Source organism: Phasianus colchicus, chromosome 5, assembly GCF_987193195.1.
Source record: "Phasianus colchicus chromosome 5, bPhaCol1.hap1.1, whole genome shotgun sequence".
Taxonomy (NCBI): Eukaryota; Metazoa; Chordata; class Aves; order Galliformes; family Phasianidae; genus Phasianus; species Phasianus colchicus.
The window spans coordinates 9,834,649-9,848,600 of record NC_143440.1 but is presented as its reverse complement, the minus strand read 5'-3'; the positions used below and the strand labels follow the sequence as shown (position 1 = coordinate 9,848,600).

Sequence of the window (13,952 nt, the reverse complement as noted above, 5' to 3'; positions counted from 1 at the left end):
CTTATCTTTTAGAACTGGAGCTCAAGGATGTGGCTGCCAATGACAAAAAGAGCATGAAATGAATAAACACAAATGAGAAGGAAACTCACAGATTAGTGAAAAAGGCTACATAAGTTTCTACAGACACTGAATGAGGCAGTAGTGACTTCAGAGGGAAGTTACGATAGGATGAATGGGCCTGCAGTCCTTAAGAAGTTATGCTTCAACTGGTATTCACAGCTCTTCAGATTTGCCTTCAAGGAGACCTTCAACAATTGCAAATTAATTCTAGAGCAATAGAAGCCTCTCTACTGGAATTTAACTCATACCTGTTCCACCTTTCTACCCATCCAGCATACTGATATGTGCAACAATTGATAATTTTCAGGAGAATAACAGCTCGAGAACTAATCTATTTAACATACCAGGTCCATCTATACCTTCAAGTTGACGTAAGGAAAAGGCATTCAAAGAACTAGGGGAGGAACAGATAGTAATACCCAAAGTCAGCAGCAACATTCCCCTCCTAAATACAGGTTATATTAAACTTTCCAGATTAAGAACAATGCATTTACAGTGTCTTAATAATAAGTATCTGGCCAGTCATAAGCTTAATAAAATTCTACTGAGCCCTTGTTATCTATGAATGCTTGCCTCTGAGTCCTGCAGTTAAGCAGAGAAGTTAACAGTTAAAAAAGAAGGAAGCAATCTACTTTCATAGGCAAACAAAATTGTATGCACATCAGTCCCTTAGCTTCCCCAAAATATTTGGCCACTATAGAGCAACACTAGGGAATTGATCTCCCAAAACCAGAAAAAAAAGAAAATCAGGTCTATCATGTCCCTGTGACATGCCTACACATTGCACATTCTCCAGAAGACTTTTCCCATCACTCACTCATATGATGTGGGATTTCTTCTTTTCCTGCCTACAGGACATCAGACTGACCCTCCTATCCCTTTTTGGAAAGGAGAAAATGTGCCACTGCTTCATTGCCTACTTATTTCAAGCTTTCTGCATTTGGAAAACAAAGCCATTTTAAGGAGTTCTTTTTCTTAAATAACACTGCCTCATTTTTCAGAGCTGATCTAATGAGGGAGTAAACATGGCCCAGACAACAATACAACAGATGCTACTGATCTGAATGATCTGTTCCTCAGAGCAGGCTCCAGCTTCCCACCCATAGAAGCAGCTGCCAGTCACTTTCTACCCTTTAAGCATTGTCTTAAGCTCACATTCATGCTAGAAGTTTTGCACGTAGAAAACAGGTTGACTCAACTTGCTAGGAGTTAGGAAGCATTTCGCAGAATTACAGATTTTAAAAAATATGCTTTTTAAAATAAAAGAACCTCAGGAATAAGAAAGAAAATACAAACTTCAAAAATAGATTACTTAAGTAATAGCATCTTGTCAATTATTTCTCAGTACTCTACCATCTGCTCACTACAAAAATCACAATTTGTACTTGCAGTATTGCAAAAAAACAAAAAACCCTACAATCGAACAGTATCTGTGAGCTGAGCAACTGGTTAAAAACATTATCCATACAGAATTTAGTTGAATTTAAAAAACTTTAAACTCATTATGTCTGGTATTGTACAGAACCAAATACATACCAGATCACTTCTGCAAATATTGCCATTCAAGTATTTTAATAGTTAAGAAAAAGTTAGCTGAAACTAAAATTGAATTCAGAAATTCTAAGAGAATGAAAGGCAAAAGGCATGCTTGCTTCCTTGATATAGTTCCTCTGTCTACATTCCACTAGCAAGAAGAACCCACTGGTTATCTACCAATGAAGCTCTTTCAAAATAAATGAAAAATTCCTATTAGTTTTGTCCCCAGATAGATCTGAGATAGAATATCTATATACAACTTTTCTTTTGGAATATACTTACGTACTATGATTGCTTATAGAAAGTATAGAAAGGTTTTTTGGGATCACAGAATCACAGAATTGCAGGTGTTGAAAGGGACCTCAAGAGATCATCAAGTACAGCCCTCCTGGCTAAAGCAGGTACACTATAATAGGTCACACAGGTAAGCATCCATTTGGGCCCTGAATATCTCTGTAGAAGGAGACTCCACAGCCTCTCTGAGTACCTGTTGCAGTGCTTCATCACCCTTACAATAAAGAAATTCTTTTGTATGATAGCATGAAATTTCCTATGTTGAAGTTTCAGACCATTACTCCATGTCCTATTGGTACACACCATCTGGCCTCATCCATTTGCCTCCCACCTCCCTTTAAATACTTAGAAGATTTACAAGATATTTATAAGATCACATCTCAGACTTCTTTTCCCCAAGCTGAACAGCTCCAGGTTACTCAGCCTTTCCTCATACAGGAGATACTCCAGGCCCTAAACCATCTTTGTGGCCCTCCACTGGACTCCTTCTAGGAGATCCCCATCTTTTTTGAACTGGGGAGCCCAGAACCGGGCACAGTATTCAAGATTTGGCCTTACCAGGGCAGAGTAGAGGTGGAGGACCATCTCCCTTGACCTGCTGGCCCACACTGTTTTTAATATCTAGATGTACATAATTAGATACAAAGATTTGGGAAGACATATCGCATACAGTTGCACCCAATTCCAGAAATACAAGAAACATGTTTATAAATGCTTGCCTAGGCACTTACAAGAAATCTCCCCACATACTTTTTTTTTTTTTTTTTTTAAGATTCAGAATAAATCTGGGGAATAAAGGATTATAAATTCATTACACCTTTTTACACAATTAAAAAAAAAAGTGTTTGAACACTCTTGTCAGTAAATCCCACTGATTTTTAAGGTTTTTGGAATAAAATTCAAGTTGCCAGAAAAAAAACAGCACCTTGGAAGTCAGCCTTCTCTGTATAAGAAAAAGCTTAAGTCTTCCTTGAAAACTACTAAACAAACACATGGGTAACTTCACAGAGAAGTGCCACATGCTGGAGACCAACAGCAGGAAGAAAAAATAAGCAATAACCCTTTCTCTTCACTCATCCCATTAGAATAGTAACAGACTATTAACTGAGCAATAGTGTAATTGGTCATCCTCAGGAATGATATGTACACCAAAAGAGTCACAACCAGGCTTTACAGAAAGATAGCAGAAAAGATCACAAAGCAGTCTGTATAATTTGCTAATAAGCTGAAGTAAAACTTGTTGCTTAAAATTAATATCCAGTTCTTTTTTGAAAGAGTGCATACAATAGATCCTTAATATGCAGATATTAAACTGCTTGGCAGCCATGATAAGGCCTGGAGAGAAGAAGGGGTACATCAAAATACAGGATGTTATGGTGAGAATCTGTGTTTGAGTATAGCCGACTGGAATAACTTGGATCTCAGAAGGTCATAACTGCAACCAGTATTTATTTTTCTTGTAGATTGAATACCCACTCTAAAAGTACTAGAGGTATGCTTCTTTTGCAGACTAAGAGGTATGATTTGCCTGCTTTCCTACATAATTTCATGTATCTCAAGCCCTTTTCTGTTACTGGGTGATACAACAAATGACCTTGCGCTCTCTTCTACCAAGAAAACTCACTACCAGAAGGACTGTCAGCAGGAATGCTTAATGTGCTATTGTTCACTGTGGTGTTCATCTCAGTGGGGTTTAAGGGCAACTATTTAAAAACAGGCCACTCATAATGTCCACATTGTTAAGGTTAGTTCAGTTCTTCATCATTGCGTGAACTCCCTTTTGAGCTACGTTTACTGCAAGTGAGAACCTTACATTAGAGGCCTTTCCCACATTAACATTGCTGAGATCATGAAGCTGTGAATTCATGTTGCTTAAAGCTCAGGTATTATAGGCTCAGTCGGTACTTGAAATAGATCTTTCATATTTAACAGCTTTCCTAAACTAACTTTTCCTTCTTTTCTTTGCATGGATCCACAATTTTCTCACTGAAAATCACTACATAATCACTTTATTTCTTACCTCCACACCATCATCTTCTAATCAAAACTCAACTGTCATGCTACCATCACAGATGTTTATGGCTACTTGTGTTTTTATGCAACAAACTTTAACATCCAAACAGAAATACTCCTTTATTAGCAACAGATACATTGACTGTTTGGATGTATCTAAAGCCTTTTCAATAATTAGTTAATTTTAACAGTAGCACAAGAAGCAGCCTCATGCTGCCCCAGGAACCATAGATACGGGAAAACAACTGATATTTTAACTGGGCCCACCCAAGCTGTGCAAGCCTGACAGCTGTGTAGCTACACGTCTAAACCAACACAGAATCCCTGCCAGTGTTCTGATCACAATTGAAAGACATACCATACCCAGGCTCTGCTGGGTAGTGATAATGGAGCAATTCTGGCCTAGCCTGCGTTCACTTAAGCTCCCAGCAGCACTTTCCAGCCTGTATCAAATTCCACATTGCCAGGTATTCTTCCTTGCAAGGATAAACACACAGCAACACTAAAAATGCTTGCAACTCGTGGGGTGCATTTGCTTGAGCTAGTTTAAACTAATTTGTTGGGATAGTTGCCAGGAATATAAACTGTAGATTTAGCTGAACCCTACTGCTTATGTTAGAGGGGTAGTTAACTATCTGAGAATAGCTGTTTCTTTCCCAAAGTTCCATCACACAAATAGAAATCATGACTAACATGAACCACGTGTTTATTTCCCAGCACCCTATAAACGAATGATATTTAACTATGCTACTTTACCAAATGCATAAAGCAAATTGAAAACAGCTCGATGAAATCTAGCACAAAGTAACAAAGCTGAGTGTGATTATATATTGCTGGGTTTTTTAATTTTATAAGAATTAAAATAATATCTTAAACAAAAAGGACACTATCATAGTTTGACGGCTACTATATAAGAGTATTGACCTCTTGACTGTAGCATAAGTTACGTCGTAATAAAGAGGTTATTAATTCATATGGTTTGGAAAGTTTGATCCCACCTAAATCAAAATCATAATTACAGACCAGCAGTCTCTCAGTACTAACATAAGAACAATCAGATGGTTCCTTTTCATTGATGAAAAGTAATCCAAGTTTTAATCTTCTGAAACACACAGAAAATTGTAACATTGCAAACAGCATTACAGAGTTAAAGCTGGGCCTCTCATACCCTTACGGTAACTATCACCTGTTCCTTTGAAATCAAAACAAACTGTAGCACAGCAGATAACTTAACAGTGCAGAAAATCTGAAGTCACAGGAACAGAAGATCTTTTGTTATTAAAGAAACGCCTCAAAGACATTGCAGAAGCAAAACAAAACCTGCTTTCTGGCTAATTTATGAACAGCTTCTGCTGCAGTTGGGAAGTCATAAATAGGGCAACTGTCTCTAAACATAGGCAATCTTAACTCCAAATTTCCTTGAACATCCTTCCAATTAACAAAGCAAATTAAACATTATTTATCTGTGATTCATTCATTCACTCCAAGGTCTGGAGTTCCATGAAGAATGTTTATCAGTTGTTCTGATAGTAAATTAATTTTTGTAGGTGACAATGGTGAACTACTGTTTTCACATAAAGTTAATCTTGCAATTTTTTACTGATTTTAGGGAATTTATTAGGGAATTTGTTTTGTTAGGATTCTGCTTCCCTAAACAAAGTTTGCATTTTGTTGATAGATCTTAACTCAAAACTTGGAATTTTAGAATTTTAGCTAAACAGCTTTGAAACTTGATTGAATTAATGAGAAGGACAAAATTTCTCTATGATAACAGCCATTTCCTTATGAGTTGTTCCAGTATACCATCAGTAGGCGTAGGCAAAGAAACAATTGTATCAATAACAACATAAGACTTAGTAATCACTTTTCTAAAAGCAAAAAGTCAAAAACATTCTCCCTTTTAGCAATTTCTCTAAAATGTAGAATGAGAAATATTAATTTGTCAAGACTGAAAGCTAGACATCAATGTGGGATGCAACACTGATTCTCAGGCTGAAGACAATAGTAAGACATTTGCCTTAAAGATAATTACACAAATTAGTAACCCATCAAAGTTGTTTAAATAAATGTCAGATGTGCTTTTATGTGACTCAAATGTCAATAAACTGTAACATAGCTACGTGTTTGGTATTTCATAACAGGCATTTTGCTCCACAGCTTGGAAGTTGACAGTTTTATCTCAAATATACTCTTGAAAAGCACTGCAGAACTGGATAAAGGAAAAAGCTGCATCCTACAAAATTCAACACTTTGTCATCTTAGCCAATAAAATTTTAGCTAACATAAGCAAGCAGATAGAAAAAAGGAAGTGAAATTAATACAAGTAATGACGACACGATAGCACTATGGTTTATATTTTAAAAAGAAAGAATTTCCATTAAAACTTACTCATTTGGAGAAGACATTTATTTCTATGAAAGCATCCACAAATTCAATGAGCATCTCTTCATTATTATTATTATTTTTAAAACATGAGAGCAACGTTCACTTTTGTAAATTCTTATGACAAGGTCTATTTCTGCTCTCAAATAGAAAGAAACAGAGAAATCATGCTGTTGAGTAGCAAATACTCCAGGAACTATATTAAAAATCAAAATTCAATAAACAGAAGGACAAAATATCATTTCAACAAAACCCATGTAGATGTAACAACCATGCTGGCCCATCTTGCCTTGTAGAAACGACAACAACATCAACAAACAAAATCAGATGATTGTAGGCAAATACCTGGAAAAAATAAATTAAAAAAATAGTTCCAGCAACCAAGTTGACAGGAACATAAAAAAAAGTTTGTACAAAGAACTATTTTTTAACATTTAAGAAAAGATGGCTAAAAGGTTCTTCCTCATTTGCAGTTTTATTCAGACAAAGTAACTACACTTCAGCACTAGGTGTGTTTTACATCCAGGCTAACAGCTGGATGTAATGGTAGTTTGGAGGGAAAACTAACCTCAATGCAAGCTGTTACAGAATAATTGACACTGTAGAGATGTCACCACAACCACTTAAATGGTCTCTAAATTTGAGTATGGCTCCCCAAGATAAGGATGAACCAAACAGTCTCCAAAGATTCTGAGATTCTATACAGGGAAAGAAAAGGTACGAGAACATTTTCTTTTTTTTTTTTTTTTTTTTTTTTTAATATAGAGTACTTCCATTTATACCTCAATACTGCCCTCTGCTGATATTCACACTGCTTGATTTGCACACAAAAAAAGTGAGGCTGTAATGTGAGTTCTAGTGCGTTTCCAGCACGTGAAAGAAGGAAATTTAGTTGAAGAATGCTCATGTTTTCTAATAGTCATCATGAGAGGATGAATCTCTAGGCTTACAGTAGAGGAAAAAAGGGATAAGTGCCTTTACCAGATTAGTTTGAAAAGTGTCTGTGTCTATGCATACACACACACGCACATATATATAAGACATATTTTAGGGCAAAGTAGGAGATGAGGGTGAAGAGAGCTAAGATTTTTGAGGCGCTTTATTTAGAGCAATCTCCAGTGCTCTGGAGCAACCCTATTCAAAGCATATAAAAAATTTCAACAATGGTCCATAAAGATCATCTGAAAGAGAAGATTAAAAAAGGATATGATTGAAAAATCTCCCAAACCTGGAAGATCAGAGTGATGATAACAATTGGCAGCTATGGTTTTACATGAACAAAGTGGTACAAGTGGTAGGGAAGAGAACTTTGAAACCAACAATCTTAAGATTATTATTTTATTTTTATTTTTTGCAATTATTGTAATTGAAAAGAAAGGTAAAAAAAACTGCAAAGAGTTTCTCCAAACAGTTGACAGTATCTTTTTGCTAGCTATTTTTAAAGTTTTAGTTGTATGAGAATTGAATTACTACATTAGATAGAAAGCTATGAAAAGAAACCAAAGCTTTCCCTTCACTTTTTTTTTTTCCTGGTCTACTTAAGTTTCTAAACAGATCACACTGGTGTCCTAACTTTGCAGTACTCTGCAGAAATGTTCTGTTTTACTTTAGATACACCACTACTAAATTTGTGCACAAGTTTGTTTGTTTGTTTTCCTGTATTCCTACACTCTCTCACTGGCCAATAAGAAATCATACTGAACTAACTGTACTCCCTAGTTAATGAGTAAGAATAGCTATGACTGACCTTTTCTGAGGGAACGCAATACAAGTATTTCTAAATTGGGGTTAAAAATCTAATATGAGTAATCTTGGCAGAGGAGACATTTACTTGTATACGAATTCAAAGAATTCAGGTTTCCTATGATGGTGTATAAAAGTCTTGCGTTGAAGTAGTGATTTATAAAGGGCCAGATTGACTACTCCATCTATTTGCTTATGGAAAAATACATGTTACCTTAGAGGAAGGTAAAAAGTTTTTTTTTTATTAAGTACTTCTGAACAGGATGTAACAGCATTAAATGCCAAGAAGTGAAATTCAGGCTAAAATTCCAGGAAAGTTTCAGCAGCAAAGCTGGGCTGATTATCTTAAGAGGTAAGTTTAAATTTAAACTATATTAATAACAGAATGTAAGTCTCTGAATACAGCCTCTGCACTAAGTGTCACAACTAAGTTAATAGCTTATATTTAAAAAAAAAATATTAGTAAAAAGCAAGCCTTGCCATTGATCAAAAGGAGGATTTTTTTTTTAAACATCAGAGATATCAAAGTCTGAAAGTCAGAATCTAGGAGGTACACATACCTGATTTTTCAGATTTCAGTCACACTACTTCTACCAATTGCACCTGCATTAGTCACCCAGTTTATCGAGTACAGTGTTACACTAAATTACTATGAAGGATTTGCACTTGAAAAATATTTAATTATTAATTAGCCAAAAGTGTTTTCCTTACAAGCTGTGCATTTCCAGCACTTCATGAGTCATCATCTATAAGCTGAAGTCACAAAATAATCAATCTACTGAAATGCAAATGAGATCCACCCTTTACTGGGACATTAATGTTGAGAAGGAATAACTTGTCAAAATGGCATCTTCTTTCATTTAAATACCTGATCTGTATACATACTCAGATACTTGAATGATATAAATAAACTTTTACTCAATGTTGCAGAGACAACATAGTTCTGGGAGTTTCATTACTGGCTCCTGAATCAACAGAATTCTTGACTAGGTTCCACCAGCAGCTTTATTAGTAGCAGCTATGCGCAAGCTGGAAAGAACACAACTTTGCATCCCAGCCTGAGCTTGCAGATGAAAACAGTTATTTATAAACACGCTTCATCACAGACAGCAATTTCAGCAGAGAGCTAAGATACACTAGCAGTTACCACTACTGCCCTTCGGCAAGTGAAATCAGCTGTCAACTCTAGGCAGACATCCATACACAGCTTTCTGAGAGGCCAGTTTCATGCCTCACACCAGTCAGTTTTACCCACTTTGAGGACAATAGGTACTGTTCTATTAACATGAAAAACCAGTTTCTATGCAGATTGCAGTGCAGTACTTCTAGCCTGGTAGCTTCTACTCCTGAACTGTAGCTTAGTCTCCAGTATTAGTAAATATTAGTAAATGCTTGAAGAGGCACCTTGGAAAAAAAAAAAAAAAAAAAAAAGGAGTGGTGGGGGGGAATGAATGCCCGAAAAACAAACTGCACATTGGTTTTTGTTCTAGACCCTGTGACCTGCTTCTGGGAAGTTACAGTTCACAGGTACTTGTTCAATTAAATTACTTCTTACGTTGCTGCCTTTGCATCATTACCCACTTACTCTTTAGAATATGAGCAAGTAAATATACTTAAAGCAATGCATGAAATCAGGCTGCATCTCAAAGCAAAACTTGCTTCTAGTAGGTAACAGTTACTGGTTCCCTCACAACAAGAATGTAGTTAAGCACACGCCAAGTTAAAAATCTGTGGCTCCACATGCATGCACCATGTTAATCGTAATCTTGAAATACATGTTGATGCGAGGTATGAAAACAGCCTTCTACAAGGGTGGCAACCATCCACATTACTTCTCAAATAACTGAACAAAATGTCCCTGGCCACCCAAGAAAAACACGGAAATAAACACATCCAGTACAAGACAGAAACACAGAACAGACATTTAATAAGTAAATTAACAGCTAGCCACACATAGTGTATTATAATGGAGTTTTAAAGTAATCTGATTTATGTTTTTTCATCCACAACATAAGATGACTTAAAGATAAGGATTCTCCCTCCTCCCACCCCCCCCCCATTATTAATGCAGAGATGAGCATTAAGTCTTATATAGTTATTGGCATAAAGCTTAAGTTTTTAAAAGTAATCCTTTCCATCTTGGGATAGACAAAATATAGAAAATATACCTGCTTCACAGCTAGGAATTAGTTACAGCAGAAAAATTGTTTCAATTTTTGAGGTAAGGGAAGGGGAATAAAAATGTATATTTTGCTTTTAATTTTTTTTTTTTTTTTTGCCCATAGCCTAAAGTTGTTCCTGTGCCCAGCAGGAACTGTCAGCTCTCATTTAAGAGGTGAGAAAGAAACGTTAATGAAATAGTACAGAAATGCATGTGTGGGTCAGGCAAGTGTATTCATATGGAAATACACCAGTAAGAATGGAAGGTAAAAAACTCAATAAGGTGCCAGCATCTTTGACAAAGACATTGTAATTAGAATTAGTTACTGCTTAGCCTGTAGGTATGTCTTTTAGCAGTGTTCCTGTCACAGTCAGAGAAAAGTCCATGAAATTTGGAGTTTAATATTTTAAATGCCTAGTATGTACTATGTTAAAAAAATTATATACTAAATACACAATGTATGCCATGGAAGAATTTATACTTGTATATACATATACTTCAAAATCCAAATATTTTTATTTTAGCATTCTTCATTATTAAAGTAATCTTAAAAGGTTACAAAATAAGCTTTTAATGACTTTAAATGTTTACTCAATAAAACTAAAAAGACAGGTTTTAAAAATCAGTACAGGACTAGAACTGCCAACATTGGCTCTCCTATTTACATCTAAAAATTCAGATATCAGAATGTACATGTACCTACATGTACAGGTAGGAACTTCAAAGGGTTTTGAAATAATAAAGGCTTGTCACTGCCCTCAGTGCCTTGAACTCAACACCTCCAAAATACAGGACAGACTGACAATGGTCACAAGAACTTATTTTTTTTCTTGCAAGGAAGTGAGTTAAAAATACAAATCATACCAAGTTTCTACAACATCCATGACAGGCAGTTCTCTCCTTGTACAGACTTGGGATTTTGCTCTTGATATTTTCAGTATCATTAACCGAAAAAGATTCCCTAACAAAGAAAGAAGGGAGACAAAAGTACACCAACGGAGAAGACATTATGGATGTTAGAGACAAGAAAATAAGCTACTTTTTCTATTTGATTTCTGTGTATAGAAGTCTATGTAATTTATATGATAGATCTGGTTAATGAAAAGTACATTAAAAACAACCAGCCAGCCCCAGGAAACAGAGAATGATTTGTTGACATATTCCCAGAAGCTTTCTTCATCTTCAGGCTGATTCTCAGGCTTCATCCTTCCTGAGAATTTCAGCACAAGTGTTCATTGTTATTTTTGGAACTGACTTCTACACTCAAGTACTTGGTTGTGTAATGTGTTTTCCTTTCCTTAAACTTTCTGTTTAAAAGGGTTGTTTTTAGAGACCATGCACAGATTTCAGAATGAAAACTGTGATAAAAAGCAAAGAGAAAGTATTTCAAATAATATGTAGTATCTCTACTGCCACCACAGCATTTTTACAGTGGAGTGAGAGTGGTAGAATACATTTCTTACTGTATCTACAGTTTTTAATCTTTGACTTTCAGTACACAAATTGAATTTCTTCCAATTAGAAGAGGTTTACTTGCTTAGAGGAAAAAAAGTTTCAAAATTATCCCACTGGTATTGCTAAGCACATTTTCCTCCATGAGCTTCCTCCTTCACTCAAGAAGTATTTTATACAATAAGTGCACATGTTAAAAAAGTAGAAGTTGATGGAGATGCTGGATCTTGATGCCTCTTACTGGGTAAGCAACTAATTGCTCTGTTTTTGATCTGTGTATTTAGCAACTTCATTTCAAAGGACACTACAACATTACATCAGACCCCAGGAATCCTCCTAGGAAAAAGCTTGGCAAATTATAAAGTCTGTCTTCGTTTCTCTAGGAAAGAAAAAGCAAACCAAAAGCTCAACTTCTGCTGGTTCACATGGAATTTTCTGTAAAACTAAGTATTCTAAAACAGATTAACATCTACAGTGCCAAAACTCCTAAAGTTTACCATAACTGAATAAGTCAGGAAAAAAAAACACCTCTACATATAAATCCAATGAAGGTCTTAAAAAGATATTAACTCTTTCTAGTAAGCAAACTGTAGGATAAAAGGGAAGAACTTAAATGAAATTGAAGAGCTGAAATGTAAACTGGTAGCTCTACAGTCTTTCAAATAATGCATAAGCATCCAATTAATTAGGAACATACATTTAAAATCTGTACCACTACTTATTAATTCTTGAAAGTCACCATCAAAGAGTAGAGTCTGTCTCAATTAATGAGGTGTTTATAATTCGATTTAAATTTGTCATTAAGCAACTGGGCTTATCTATCACAGCTTCCTGAAAGAAGCTGAGATCTCTGTTAAGGGAAGTGACTGAAAAAAAAAAATCATTTCTCTTGCCTGAAGGTGGCAGTGATGATACCATTCTTACAAGACTTAATCAGTAGCAGTTTTATGTTTAAAAGTTTCTAGGTCTCTAATCATAAGAAAAATAGCACTGTATAATTGCATTTTTACTATGTTTTTTCAGACACCATACGTTTCCCATAAAAAAAATGCCATCCCTAGCAAACTATAACTGTCTTTCTAGAGTTTGTAAGAGATATTACACACAGCAAGATATAGAACAACATTTTACTAAATCTATTAACCATTTCTTCAACATAGATGTATAACAGCAGTGTCCAGTGTGCATTAATGAGGCTCGTTAGGGCCACACTCATCTAGAGGTGCAGGAGCTCTATTTAAGTTCAGTCCAGACCATACACTCCTTACCTGAGTTATTCTGCTGCAAAGCTGGTCCTTAGCCCCTCAGAGCTATATTTCTGCCCAGCTGTAGACACAGCTGATCTGGATCTTCCTCCAAGAGCTGATTTCCGCCTCAGCCTAGGGCCTATGAACAGGCTATGTTTATGACTGCCCTACTAATGGTCGTCATCTCAGACATGCCTCATCAGGAGCCTTACCTGACACCTGCCATGCTCAGCTACTCTGGGGTTCACACCAGTTAACAAAGTCCTGGCTGTCACTATGCTCATCTCCTGGCTTCAAGCCTGTAGGGAGAAACTGGCCTTCATTGCTCCCTAACATAACACTAGACTTTACAAAAGTGGAACGCAGTATCACTTGTTTCTTTTTTCCATAGTTTGGAATAGAAAGGTCACCGAGTGACTATTGTTTACATTATTGCAGTTAATTTGCACTCTAAAAATTTCTGAAAACCATTCCCATCTTTAGTAAAAAAAAAAAAAATTAAAAAAATTAAAAAAAGAAACAATAGATTTAATTTACAATCAAAAGTAAAGAGACTTCACTAATAAAAGAAACTTGTCCTGTTCTAAATAAAAGTTCATTCATTTACATGCACACCTCAAACAAATGCAATTCGGTTGCTCAGGCAGTCAAAGACTCCCTTTTTATTATTGAAATAGCTCAGTGCAGTATATAGCTCAATAGTTCAATATTATTGAAATAGCTCAGTGCAGTACTGTAACGTGACAGAAAGAGTGACAGAATAGCAAAATCCCAGGCTGCAGCACAGAGGACTTGCACAAATACAACAGCCACAGGCTCAGAAACAAAGGAGAGAAGCCAGTTGCCTTCAGAACACCTCAGATACACAGGGACTTCTAGCTATCTCCCCTCACCTCCACTGCCAACCCTTAAATGAGGTCTGGAAAGGAGTGGATCCTGGCTCCACCCCTTCCATCACTCAGATGCACTGCATGCAGCTGAGCTCCCCCAGGTTGGCCCTGCCTTCCCACCAGCTGCTCCATCACTGCTTCAAGCCGACTTGGCATTTCTGCTACACTTCGTTA

At 36.1% G+C, this 13,952-nt stretch overlaps 1 protein-coding gene and 1 long non-coding RNA gene across 2 annotated transcripts in view; both read right to left on the bottom strand.

Moving 5' to 3' along the window:
* IRAG1 (inositol 1,4,5-triphosphate receptor associated 1) overlaps positions 1-13,952 on the bottom strand; it is a 99,288-nt gene that overhangs the window by 84,884 nt on the left and 452 nt on the right. The window lies entirely within an intron of this gene.
* Positions 6,420-13,001, bottom strand: LOC149917732 (uncharacterized). Its single transcript, XR_016467232.1, has 3 exons — positions 12,910-13,001; positions 11,054-11,150; positions 6,420-6,630 (listed from the first exon to the last, which is right to left on the bottom strand). It is a non-coding gene; the product is annotated as an uncharacterized LOC149917732 (long non-coding RNA).